Source organism: Bos mutus, chromosome 3 (genome assembly GCF_027580195.1).
Source record: "Bos mutus isolate GX-2022 chromosome 3, NWIPB_WYAK_1.1, whole genome shotgun sequence".
In the NCBI taxonomy this organism is placed as follows: domain Eukaryota; kingdom Metazoa; phylum Chordata; class Mammalia; order Artiodactyla; family Bovidae; genus Bos; species Bos mutus.
Genome location: NC_091619.1, coordinates 25,229,321 through 25,242,981, shown reverse-complemented (window position 1 = coordinate 25,242,981; position 13,661 = coordinate 25,229,321). Strand labels below are relative to the sequence as shown.

The 13,661-nt window shown below is 44.3% G+C and overlaps 1 protein-coding gene and 1 non-coding gene across 7 annotated transcripts in view; both read right to left on the bottom strand.

Moving 5' to 3' along the window:
* The window catches only part of CD58 (CD58 molecule), a 63,418-nt gene that overhangs the window by 11,580 nt on the left and 38,177 nt on the right, over positions 1 to 13,661 (bottom strand). For 2 of the 6 annotated variants that reach the window (XM_070367429.1, XM_070367432.1), the window contains exon 6: positions 11,470 to 11,897. The exons of the other annotated variants lie outside the window; for them this stretch is intronic. The gene's annotated coding sequence lies outside the window, so the exon portion shown is untranslated. Of the gene's footprint in view, positions 1 to 11,469; positions 11,898 to 13,661 lie in introns of those variants that run through there. 6 annotated transcript variants of the gene reach the window in all.
* TRNAW-CCA (transfer RNA tryptophan (anticodon CCA)) lies at positions 5,140 to 5,211 on the bottom strand. The gene has a single exon. It is a non-coding gene; the product is annotated as a tRNA-Trp (tRNA).

The following is a 13,661-nucleotide window of genomic DNA, read 5'->3' as shown; positions in this document are numbered from 1 at the left end:
TGGATTTAGAAAAGACAGAGGAACCAGAGGTCAAATTACCAACATCCGTTGGATCATTGAGAAAGCAAGAGAGTTCCAGAAAAACATCTACTTCTGCTTTATTGACTATGCCAAAGCCTTTGACTATGTGGATCACAATGAACTGTGGAAAATTCTTCAAGAAATGGGAATACCAGACCACCTGATCTGCCTCCTGAGACATCTGTGTGCAGGTCAGGAAGCAACAGTTAGAACCAGACATGAAACAATAGACTGGTTCTAAATCGAGAAAAGAGTACATCAAGGCTGTATATTGTGACCCTGCTTATTTAACTTATATGCAGGGTACATCATGAGAAATGCTGGGCTGGATGAAGCACAAGCTGGAATCAAGATTGCCAGGAGAAATATCAATAACCTCAGATATGCATATGACACCATCCTTATGCCAGAAAGCGAAGAAGAACTAAAGAGCCCCTTGATGAAAGTGGAAGAGGAGAGTGAAAAAGTTGGCTTAAACCTCAACATTCAGAAAACGAAGATCATGGCATCTGGTCCCATCACTTCATGGCAAATAGATGGGGAAACAATGGACACAGCGTCAGACTTTATTTTTCTGGGCTCCAAAATCACTGCAGATGGTGACTGCAGCCATGAAATTAAAAGATGTTTGCTCCTTGGAAGAAAAGCCATGACCAAGCTAGATAGCATATTAAAAAGCAGAGACATTACTTTGCCAGCAAAAGTCCATCTAGTCAAAGCTTTGGTTTTTCAAGTAGCCATGTATGGATGTGAGAATTGGTCCATAAAGAAAGCTGAGCACTGAAGAATTGATGTTTTTGAACTGTGGTGTTGGAGAAGACTCTTGAGAGTCCCTTGGACTGCAAGGAGATCCAACCAGTCCATCCTAAAGGAAATCAGTCCTGAATTTTTTTTAAACTTCTATTCTTTGGTGTTCATTATTATTTTTTTTAATTTTTTATATTAATTGGAAGCTAATTACTTTAGAGTGTTGTGGTGGTTTTTGCCATACAGCCACATGAATCAGCCATGGGTGTACACGTGTTCCCCATCGTGACCCTCCCTCCCACCTCCCTCCCCATTCCATCCCTCAGGGTCATCCCAGTGCACCAGCCCTGAGCACCCTGCCTCATGCATCAAACCTGGACTGGCGATCTATTTCACATATGATAATACATGTTTCAGTGCTATTCTCTCAAATCATACCACCCTTGCCTTCTCCCACAGAGTCCAAAAGTCTGTTCTTTACATCTGTGTCTCTTTTGCTGTCTCGCATATAGGTTCATTGTTACCATCTTTCTAAATTCCATATATATGCATTAATGTACTTCATTGGTGTTTTTCTTTCTGACTTACTTCACTCTGTATAATAGGCTCCAGTTTCATCCACCTCATTAGAACTGATTCAAATGCATTCTTTTTAATAGCTGAGAAGTATCCCATTGTGTATATGTACCACAGCTTTCTTATCCATTCGTCTGCTGATGCACATCTAGGTTGCTTCCATGTCCTGGCTTTTGTCAACAGTGCTGCGATGAACATTGGAGTACACGTGTCTCTTTCAATTCTGGTTTCCTTGGTGTGTATGCCCAGCAGTACTCCGGAATATTCATTGGAAGGACTGATGCTGAAGCTGAAACTCCAATACTTTGGCCACCTAATGCAAAGAACTGACTCATTGGAAAAGACCCTGATGCTGGGAAGGATTGAAGGAAGGAGGAGAAGGGGATAACAGAGGATGAGATGGTTGAATGGCATCACTGACTCGATGGGCATGAGTTTGAGTAAGCTCCTGGAGTTGGTGATGGACAGAGAAGCCTGGCATACTGCAGTCCATGGGGTCACAAAGAGTCAGATACAACTGAGCGACTGAACTGAACTCAACTGTACTGAACTGAACACCCTATATGTTTTTTGTAACAACAGGATGGCATGAGGGACTCCATCCCTACAACAAGCAGCAAGGTTTGCAACAAGGAGCCTACCCTTTGGAGGCAGATAGAGGGGATCTGGAAACACTTTCCCCAGAATTTCACTGTACCTCCTGGTGCAAGTCACTTTATCTCTCTGAGCATTAGCTTTGTCATCTGAGAAGTGGAGAACAAGAATCGGAAAATCACATCTAGCTTGAGCAGTGATGGTGGTGGTGGTGCTTTAATCGCTAAGTCATGTCCAACTCTTGCGACCCCATAGACTGTAGCCTGCCAGGCTCCTCTATCCATGGGATTCTCCAGGCAAGAATACTGGAGTGGGTTGCTATTTCCTTCTCCAGGGTTTCTTTCTGACCCGGGTCTCCTGCATTGCAGACAGACTCTTTACCAACTGAGCTACGAGGGAAGCCCAACATTGAAGAGAAACCACCTATGGTGAGAATTAGAGATTAGGCTCCCAAGATGTCTGGAACACAGGAGAGGCCAGATAGATGTCATTCTTGTGGACATAGTCCATAAGCTAAGATCTAAAAGAAACTTCATGTCTTTTAGTTTCTATAACTCAAGTCATTTCTCTTGAGTTCTCATTTTGTTGGTAGAAAACGTCAACCCCAGCCCTTCTGGGGAGCACCCCCACTCCAGCTCTGTGGACTGTGACTTTATGTTGAATGACCTGAGGGTTGAGCGTGCTTGACCTTGATCTTTTACCCACACAGGTTGGGCTGGACCTCCTTTGCCCTGTCCATCTGACCTGTGGCTCTCTATTGCTTATAGGACACAGTTAGCGTGTGCAATTATCCTTGTGGCTTGGTACACAGAGCCAGGAACCAAATGAGTGCAAGACAATAGGGAAGAGTAGGGCCTGTGGATAAAGCCATGCCTGTCTAAAAACATCAAAATCCGAAACAAATGGTTAACACCGTGAGGGCCAAACAAAACAAATTGGCCTCTCCACTCCTCTGTAGTCACAGCGGGCCTTCCCTCACCTCGGCCTCAGCTGGGAATACTCATTCCCAGGGATCAGTTTTTCAACTTGTCCAAGCTCTACAAGCAAGGCCTTTCCTCCCATTTCTGGCGCTCCCTATCCCTTCCTTGTTGTATTTTCCTCTATAGCCCTTACTGCTGTACCCTCCTTATTTATCCTGTTTAGTGTCTATTCCCCTCCATTAGAATGCAGGCCCATGAAGGCAGGTTTTCATTTCTTTTGTTTATTGTTATATCCCAAGTGCCCAGAACAGTACCTGGCACATAGTAGGCACTCAATAAATGTGTTGAATGAAATAAAATGGATGGATTTTTGAATGGATGGACATATGGATGACTGAGTGAATTCACTGTTGAATAGTTGAATTGGTTTCCTCTCTCCCCTTCCTATGATACTTGTGCTTTCAGAAGGTTCTCATCTGGGCTGCAACTAGGTTGAGGTCAGCAAGGCACTCATTTTGGGTACAAAACTTAACAGAGAACCAAAAAAGCTCAGCAATTAAATAAGGATATTTAATGCAATCATTTGAAAAATTAAAATTAATGCCAAAAACTCTGTGATGAGCAAAATCTCAAATTTTTAAATGAAGACATGATCTGAAAGAAACTGCAGTGAGCTAAACTGAAAATTATTTAAGACTGTCACTTGATCAAGAGGAATTCTCAAACATGGCAATGTTCTGAATTGAAAATAAAGTAAGCAAAGAGGCAGGATTTGAAAGTTTTATGAGTTTCTTTCATTAAAGCCAGGAAAGTAACAGTCTAATTCTGGGGTTGGTATAAGTAAAATATTTAAATGTAAAATAATGTTAGGTTTTAATATTAATTAAGACTTTTCAATTTTCTTTTTTTTTAATAACACTGTACAGCTTGAGATATTAGTTCCCTGACCAGGCATTGAACCCAGGCCCACAGCAATGAAAGCACAGAATCCTGACCACTGGATTGCCAGGGAATTCCTTTTTTCATTTTTTAAAAGCTGTTTTAAAGTTCTGGAAAAATATGACTTGTTAAGAAAATACATGCACACATAGGAACACACACTTTTCTTTCACTGTAGGGTCTTATATGGGTTGTTTCTCAGTAGATGCATGATGTCAGTAGACGCATGTCAGCTAAGCAGCTTTATGAGTCATCCCTCCCCAACAGGCCTCCAGAATTTTCACAGCCTCAACTACTTTCATCTACGTGAGTAAGAGGAACCTCCATACTCTCCCCATGGTGGCGGCACCAATTTACATTCCCCGAAACAGTGTATGAGGATTCTCTTTCCTCCACATTCTCACCAACACTTGCTATTTCCTGCCTTTTTGATAACAGCCATTCTAACGGGCATGAAGTGATGTCTCACGGTGGTTTTGATTTGCATTACCCTGTTATTAGTGATGCTGAGCACCCTTTCATGTGTCTGTTGGCCGTCTGTATGTCTTCTTGGGAAAAATGTCTTTTCAGCTCCTCTGCCATTTTAAAATTGGGTGTGTGTTTTTGCTGTTGTTACTGTTGAGTTGTATGGTGTCTTTACAGATTTTGGATATTAGCGCCATACTGGATATATGATTTGCAAATATCTTCTCCTATTTGATAGGTTGTCTTTTCATTCTGTTGATGGTTTCCTTTGTTGTGCAGAAGCTTTTTAGATTGACATAGTTCCATTTGTTAATGATCCAGCTCTCCCACTTCTGCGTATTTATCCAAAGAATCTGAAAACACTAGTTCAAAAAGATATATGTATCCCTATGTTCATCACAGCATTATTTAAAATAGACAAGAGATTAAAAACAACCTAAGTTCCCTTCAATAGATGAATGGATAAAGAAGATATGGTATATATACATATATATATGTAGATATATAGATACACACACACAATGGAAAAAAATGAAATCTTGCCACTTGCAATAACATGGATGTACCTTGAGGTTATTATGTTAAGTGAAGTAAGTCAAACAGAGAAAGAAAATAACCTATGATTTCACTTCTATTTGGAATATAAAAACAAAAACAAACAAACAAAAAACAAAATAAATAAACAAACCAAATCAAACACAAAGATATAAAGAATGGATTCCCTCGTGGCTCAGATGGTAAAGAAAAAAAGTGAAGTCGCTCAGTCGTGTCTGACTCTTTGCGACCCCGTGAACTGTAGCCTGCCAGGCTCCTCTGTCTATGGGATTCTCCAGGCAAGAATATTGGAGTGGGTTACCATTTCCTTCTCCAGGGGATCTTCCCAACCCAGGGATCGAACCCTGGTCTCCTGCATTGGAGGCAGACGCTTTAACCTCTGAGCCACCAGGGAAGCCCCCATGGTAAAGAACCTGCCTGCAATGTGGAAGATCTGAGTTCAGTCCCTGGGTCAGGAAGGTCCCCTGGAGAAGGAAATGGCAATCCACTCTAGTACTCTTGCCTAGGAAATCCCAAGAACAGAGGAGCCTGGTGGGCTACAGTTCATGGGATCGCATGAACACCACGGAGCAACTAACACTAGGCTACCAGAGGGTAAAGGGCTGGGGGAAGGGGAGGACAAAACAGGTAAAGGGGATCAACTGTGTGGTGACAGATGGAAATGAAATGTTTGGTGGTGAGCATGCTGCAGTGTTTACAGAAGTAGAAACATGTGGTACTCATGAATTTATGAATGTTATAAACCAATGTCACCTCAATAAAAAACACATTTAAAAATAAATATTAAAAAGGGAAAGGAGGGCTTCCCTGGTGGTTCAATGATAAAGAATCCAGCTATCAAAGCAAGAGACATGGGTTCAGTCCTTGAGTCAGGAAAATTCCACATGCCACAGAGCAACTAAGCCTATGTGCTACAACTGTAGAGTCTGTGCTCTAGAGCCCAGGAACCACAACCACTGAGCCCATGTGTGGCAACTACTGAAGCCCACAGGCCTAGAGTCCGTGCTCCACAACACGAGAAGCCGTAGCAGTGAGAAGCTGTGCACCGAACTAGAGAGTAGCCCCTGCTTGCTGCAAACAGAGAAAAGCCTGTGATGCAAACAAGACCCAGCACAGCCAAAAATAAATAAGATGAATAAAATTTTTTTAAAAAGATAAAGATGTAAGATGTGAGAGGATCGCAGGAGTCTGGTGAGGGAGGTGGTCTTGATTGGAACACTTTTCAGTGATTCCCAAATCAAGACACATAGGCCTACTACTTTGATCATTAGTTTTCCGTTTTCAGGAAGGGATTTTTTTCCCTAATTATTTATTTATTTATGTGGCTGTGTCGGATCTTTGTTGCAGCATGCAAACTCTTAGCTGTGGCATGTGGGATCTAGTTCCTGGAGCAGGGATCAGACCTGGGCCCCCTTCATTGGGAGTGTGGAGTCTTAGCCACTAGACTACCAGTGAAGTTCCCAGGAAGGAATCTTGAAAAAGAAATATTGAGAGAAAAAAACAGATCAAGAAGAGGAAGAGCCTGGCAGAAGAGGAAGGGCTTTCTTATTATGCAGGCGTCAGACATTAACACAGGCAGCCCGGGCAACCCACACACTTGCTCACTGTGCTCTCACTTCCACCATCGTCTACTCCTTCCATTCTGACCCAGAGGAATGGGTACCTCCCAAGATGACACGTGCCACAACCCCTCACAGGGTGCTGAGCTGAGCCAGGCCTCTGACTACGTGGCCTCAGTGGCCAGTGCCATGCTTCCTGGGGGTGCTGTACAAACCTGACACTTGGCGAGGGGTTAAATCTGAGGGTGGATATTAGGAGACAACCCTGGTGTCACACAAAAGCACTGGAGCCGAGGCTGAGATTTTCGGGCTCCTGCTTCTGGCCCCTTCGCTGGACTACCTGTTGAGTGGCTGGTCTAGTTCCCTTCCCTCTCTGAGCCCCAGGCTTTTCATCTGTCTAATGAGACCTGGTTTCAACTCCTGGGTCGGGAAGATCCCCTGGAGAAGGAAATGGCAACCCACTCCAGTACTCTTGCCTGGAGAATCCCATGGACAGAGAAGCCTGCCATGGGGCCGCAAGAGTTGGACACGACTTAGTGACTAAACCACCAATGAGACCTCTGAGGACCCCTAAGCTTTGAATCTAGAAGGTAGAACTCAGCATAATATTTGGTGCCTTTGATAGGTGGTCAACACAAGTGGTTAAAAGCAAGCCCTCTCTCTAGAGAATACATAAATTATGGATAAAATTTTCCTTTGAGTGAACATAAAACTTGGAAAAGCATTTCCAAGGACTCCCAACTATATGTAGAAAATAGACCACAGGTGCCTGTCTTCTCACAGTGTGGTTGGTGGTCAAGAGGCCTCAGGGGCCACACTGCCTGGGTTTGAATCCTGTTCTGACTGACCTCAGACAAGTGCACGTCAGTTGTCTCATTTCTGAAACAAGGAAAGTTCTAGGACCTGCTTGTCCCTTGGAGAGGGCTACCAGTGGAGACAGAGTTTGGGGAAGAGGGGCCAAGATGCAGAGATGGGTGTGGCTAAAACCTGTGGCTGAAGGCCGAGGCTGTAGGATAGTTGATGGTGGAAAGGAGGTTCCAGTGGCTTTGCAAGAGGACACCCCCAGGAGGAGGACAGGGGTGGGAAGCACGAGGCAGTGTGGAAATGGGTGTGGAAGAAGGCAGATGACCGGGGGACGTGTACATGGGTCAGAGCCCGGCTGAAGAGGGAGAAGGGAGACACAACGGGACAACCGGTCTCAAGATTCCAAATTAAACTCTGGTTTAAGGGGCTTTCATAGGTTCACTTCAGCTAGTGTCTGAAGCTAGTTCTTTGCTCGAACTTCCAAACAGGAAGTTGTCTTTTGACCTGGTAACTTTGGGTTCTGGGTAGAGAAACATAGAGTCCTGAGAGGAAGAAGTTGCATACATAGCCTTTCAGCCTCCAAAGAGCTGAGCCCAGGCTGAGAAGCTGATGAGGAAGTCCTGCTTCAGGATAGGAGGGCAGTCCCCTCCTATTCTTTTTTTTGGGGGGCGGGGGCCAGCCACTAGGCTTGAGGGATCTTATTTCCAAGACCAGGGATCAAACCCGTGCCCCATGCAGTGGAAGCTCAGAGTCTTAACTGCTCAGTGTCTGAGTAAAGCTTGGAGTCTTCCCGTCAGGGAAGTCCCAGTTCCTTAGTTTTTTTAGTAATGACAGTTTTATTAGGACATAATGCACATACTATACAATCCACCTATTTAAAGTGTACAGTTCAATAATTTTAGTCTCTTCAGAGTTAGGCAATCAGTTCTAGAAGGTTTTCATCATCCCCCCAAAGAAACCTTGTACTCATGAGTAATCACTCCTTCCCTACACCCAACATCCTCCTCCCAGCCCTATATGGAAATTTTGTATAAATATAATTGTATAACATGGGATCTCTTTTTAAAAACTGGGGTGCTGCAGGCTCAGTCGTGTCTGACTCTTTGCTACCCCATGGACTATAGCCCACCAGGCTCCTCTGTCCATGGAATTTTCCAGGCAAGAATACTGGAGTGGGTTGCCATTTCCCTCTCCAATATATTTGCTCTATAATGTTGTTAGTTTCTCCCGTACAAAGAAGTGAGTCAGCTGTATGTATACATATATCACCTCCCTCTTGGGCCTCCCTCCTACCTCCCAATCCTACCCTCTAGGTCATCACAGAGCACAGAGCTGGGCTCTCAGCACTGTACGCGCCCCCGCAATCCCACCCTCTAGGTCATAACAGAGCACTGAGCTGGGCTCTCAGCACTGTACACCCCCCCGCAATCCCACCCTCTAGGTCATCACAGAGCACAGAGTTGGGCTCTCAGCACTGTATGTGACCCCGCAATCCCACCCTCTAGGTCATCACAGAGCACTGAGCTGGGCTCTCAGCACTGTACCGCAGGTTCCCGCTAGGTAGCTATTTCACATACAGCAGTGCACATTGGCTTCTTTTACTGAGTACATTTTTAAGGTTCATCCACTTTGTAGCATGAATCAGAACTTCAGTATTTTGAGTTTTGAAAAACATTGTTTAATGTTATACAAACACACCGTAGGTATACTCTGTTGTAAATATTATGTGGGTCAAGACATAACAACGTTACCTCCCCTAAAGCCCTCATTCCCCTTCACAGTCAGTATTCCCTCCCCACCCCGCCAACCACTTAGAGTAAGAATGACTTTTTCTTTACCAGGTATCATCAAACATTTGCATTCCTAAAGACCTGTATCACTTTTTATATTGAGTATTACTCCATTGTATGGACAGACCACAATTTATTGATCTATTCATCCCTGTATGTGTACTTGGAGGATTTCCATTGTTTGCTGCTGTGAATAATGACCTATGAACATCCACGTGCAAGTTTTCTGGACGTATTTCTCTTGGGTGTATACCAATGGGTGGGATTGCTGGGTCTTAGGGTTACCTCCTTTTTCCTTTGCATACACTTCCATTTTAGGACCTGGTATATATCCCACAAGCAATCACAGGTCTGCCTGCCCTGCCACACTATGAGCTTCCTTCATCTTGAACACCCCACTGAACCTAGTATCTGTGTGTGTATGTGTGTGGGCAGAGTTACGCGTCATGTTTGACTCTTTGCAACCTCAGGGACTGAAGCTCACCAGGCTCCTCTGTCCCTGGGATTCTCCAGGCAAGAATACTGAAGTGGGTTGCCATGCCCTCCTCCAGGGGATCTTCCCGACCCAGAGACTGAACCTGCATCTCTGCATCTCCTGTACTGCAGGCGGATTCTATACCACTGAGTCACCAGGGAAGACCAACCTAGCACCTAGAAAGCATTAAAATATGTAAGGGGCCCTCCACTGCTTCAGATGATGCTTACAGGCAGAATAAGAAGAGGTCTTGAACTGGCCATCCGATCTTATAAGAAGGCCTGGCAAGCTTGATCTCGGCAAGATCTTGGTAAGCTTGGCAAGTAGTGAGAGTGAAAGCCTGACTGACCTGTGTTCAAGGAAGAATGGAGAGAGAAGAGTCAGAAAAAGAAAGTACAGATCATTCTTTTGAGGAACTTTTCATAAAAGAGAGCAGAAAAGTGAGACAAGAGCTGGATGGGAAAGTATAGTCAAGAGTATTTTGTTTTTTCTTAAAGATATGAGAAATGACAGTATGTATGATATCATAGAAAGGTAAGAGCTGATGCTGGGAGAGAGGGGTGGACAAAGACAAGAGTGATGTCCTTATGTAGATGAGGGGAGATGTGATCCCATGCAGCAGCAGTGTGAATGATCCATCCCCTGAAAGACGTTGAAACCCTAACTCCTGCTGTGACTATATTTGGAGGTAAGGCCTGGGAGGAGAGGATACAGGTTAGATGAGGTCATAAGGGGAGGCCCCCAGTCCAACAGAACTGGTGCCCTTCTTAAAGGAACAGATACCACAGCTCTTCTCCCTGCCATGTGGGGACATAGCCAGACAGGAAGAGACCTCACCAGGAACCACACTGGCCAGCATCTGATCTGGGGCTTAGCCTCTAGAACTAGGACAAATACATTTCTGTTTTTTAAGTCACCCAGTCTGCAGTATTTTGTTATGGCAGCCCAAGCAGACTAAGACAAGTGGAGAGATTGGTGTTAGGAGGAGCGAGACGAGTTCACCCACAGTAACAGGAGGGGAGGCAAGGCACTTGGGTGCTGACGCAGCTGGGTGTGAGGTGTGGGAGGGTGGGGAGTAGGAAAGGGGGTCTCCTCAGTGCTTTTTTTCAGTGATATAGGAAGCACGATGAGAAGTTGAGAATGAGGACACAGCGTTATGAGTGTAAGAGCAAAACGAGGAAGCAGCGAATGGACCAGCGTGATCCAACGAGGACATCTGAGAAACACTGGGAATCCCTTTGAGGTGTGCAGTCATTGAAGTGAAACTCATCAGGCAGGTGGTATGTTTTTCTCCAGGATGTTCAGCAGTTTGAATGGAGGGAAGGGAACTAGTACAAGTGAGTATAACCACAGCTGGGGTCTGGCCAAGTATAGGGGTAAAGAGTGAGGGTGGAGATGCACTGATGAACACTGGAGACCCCAAATAGTGAGGAGAAGGAGGACTCAAAGGGGATGAGGGCCAGGGAAGAGGCAGGGTGGCCAGCTTGCAGGTCCTGGCTGGACTGCTGGAGTTTTGGATTAGGGCCCCTTGGGGGTGTGGTGTGGAAGACAGCAAGCAAAGAGGGCATGCTAAGAGGGCATGCTAGTGAGGGGCTGCTAAGTCAGGGGGACTAAGATAGTGAGGGGCTGCGATATTGCTGAAAAGACCAGGAGCAGGGCCCAGGCAGTGCTGGGAAAGGAAGCTGAGATCCCTGGGGGAGACCATGCCAGGGTATTGGAAGTTACAGGTTTTGAAAACACTCCAATTCTGAAAGGGGCAGAGTTGAGAGTGGTTTCCACCTGGTGTTAAAATCTTCATGGCATGAGGAATAACAAAGATAACTCGGAAAAGGGCTATTGGGTGGTATGGGTCTGCAGGTGTGAGCATCAGAGCTGGAGAAGGAGCAACAGTCTGGAAGCAGAGCTGAGCCAGGACGATGCCCCTCCTCCCCCTGAGCCATTGCACAAGCCGCAGAGGAGAGGAGAGCTTGCCCTTGAGATGGCTGACCGTGTTCATGAGGACAGAAAGGGGACGTGGACATTCATTAAAGAGGATACAAGGGGTTTTACTGGTGATAGATGGGGTCAGAAAAGGCCAAGGAGACCATATCGGGACTAAAGTCTGGAAGACAAAGGAAATTCTGGGAGTTGCTTCGTCATATATATACACATACTTACATTATTTACAAACATTTACATCTCTAGAAAAATACAACTTGTAATTAACAATTAAGGAACAAGATAGTATCTAGTGATGTTCAGTGTGGGTGACAGAGCAGAAACTAATGCCTGTTGTGTGTTAGTCCTTGTTTCTTCTAGGAAACGTCTTATAAACGGTCAATTTCAGGCAGACTTTCAGTTTCCTCAAGGAGAAGGTAATACGTGAATGGTAAATCAGATGCCTTCTCGAAGCGATTGAAATAACTTAATTACCACGTGTTCCATTTCATCTTCTGTTACCAAACAACAGGCACTATAAAAGAAGTATCTCATATTAGAATAAAACACAGTCCATCTGTGCTGCAGTATACGGCCCTCTTATTCTAATGCAGGAAGCCCTTTTGTAATAAACCCATCAAAAGCAAGAGTTCTAGGGAGCAGAGACGGAGGGAGACTGGTCTTGGGTCCTTATGGGATGGTAGCTGGAGATCTCCCAGGAGTGCTATCCTGGTACACAGCACAAATTCAGAGCCCCAGCTTCTCAAACCAACTCAGTCTTGATCTTTTTACACTTGCGCTTTTTTGAGTTTTGTTTTTCATCTGACATTTACTCTTCTATGTGACACATACAAGGATTTTAACTTTTTGTTTCTTCAAATATTTTCTAATTCTGCTGTCATTTTAAAAGTAACTTCTCTTCACTACTTTAAGATGGAGTTTTTTTTTAATCAGATGTGTAATTCCTGTACTAAATATTACTTGATTATTATTTTCATTATGATGTTTGCCAAGTGTAGGATGGGAGAGAACTTATTTGACATCTTGCCATGTGCTGAATGGCTTGAGAGAGTATACTTGCTGATAACGTGAGTGGAATGATGACTTTAGTGTAATTACTGAGCCTATGACATGAACTATTTCTTTTATGAAGAATTAGGGCTCACTTTCTTCATGCTGAATTGAATCCTGCTATCTCCAAATAACAGACCTGAGCTTGTAAGACCCATAGGTAAACTGCCACCCCTTCTAACAGCCATTTCCTTTGCCACAAGAATATCCTGGCCATGGTTTTCTTCTTTCAGCTTCTCTTCCTGATTATTCGTCTTTGTGGTGATGACAGAACACCCTTGAGTGACTCAGAGTAAATCAACTCAGCTACAGCCCTGCCTGAGAATGTTCCTTTGAACTGAGAAAAGGTCATTTCATGGCTTTTTTTTTTGTCTTCCCCACAGTCTGTATTTCCATAGACCAGATCAGACCAGAGTTCCAAAAGATCTGCATGACTTTGGTAAAAGGAGTCCGTAAAAAACTGTCCATTAGTGTTCATTTTCATGTCCATTTGTGCTGGACATGAAAAGATGTTCAGGGTCATTAGGAAAATACAAATTAAAACCACAACAAATTCTTGTTTTATATCTTCTAGTTTGGGGAAAGTTAAAATAAAGAAATTTGACAACAAAAATAATTAGTGCTGGGATCAGAGGGGTTAGGTAAAGGAAAGAGGCATTTTCCTCACTAAGAACCTTGTTGTTTAGTTTCTGACTCATGTCTGACTTGTTTGTGACCCCACGGACTGCAGCATGCCAGGCTTCCCTGTCTTTCACTATCTCCCGGAGCTTGCTCAAACTCATGTCCATTGATTTGGTGATGCCATCCAACCATCTCATTCTCTGTCACCCCCTTCTTCTCCTGCCCTCAATCTTTTCCAGCATCAGGGTCTTTTCCAATGAGTCAGCTCTTTGAATCAGGTGGTCATAGTATTGGAACTTCAGCATCAGTCCTTCCAATGAATATTCAGGGTTGATTTCCTTTAGGATTGACTGGTTTGATCTCCTTGCTATCTAAAGGACTCTCAAGAGTCTTCTCTAGCACCATAATTTGAAAGCATCAATTCTTCAGTGCTCAGCCTAATTCTTAATGGTCCAACTCTCACCATCCGCACATGGCTACTCACAGAGATGTGACAAATTTGCATGTCTTCCTGGTTATGCTTGTCCCCGCCTCCCCCATTCCTCCCCCAGCCCTGCCCCACCCCATCTGTTAATCCTTTAATAATTGAGTTTAGGGAACTCCCCTT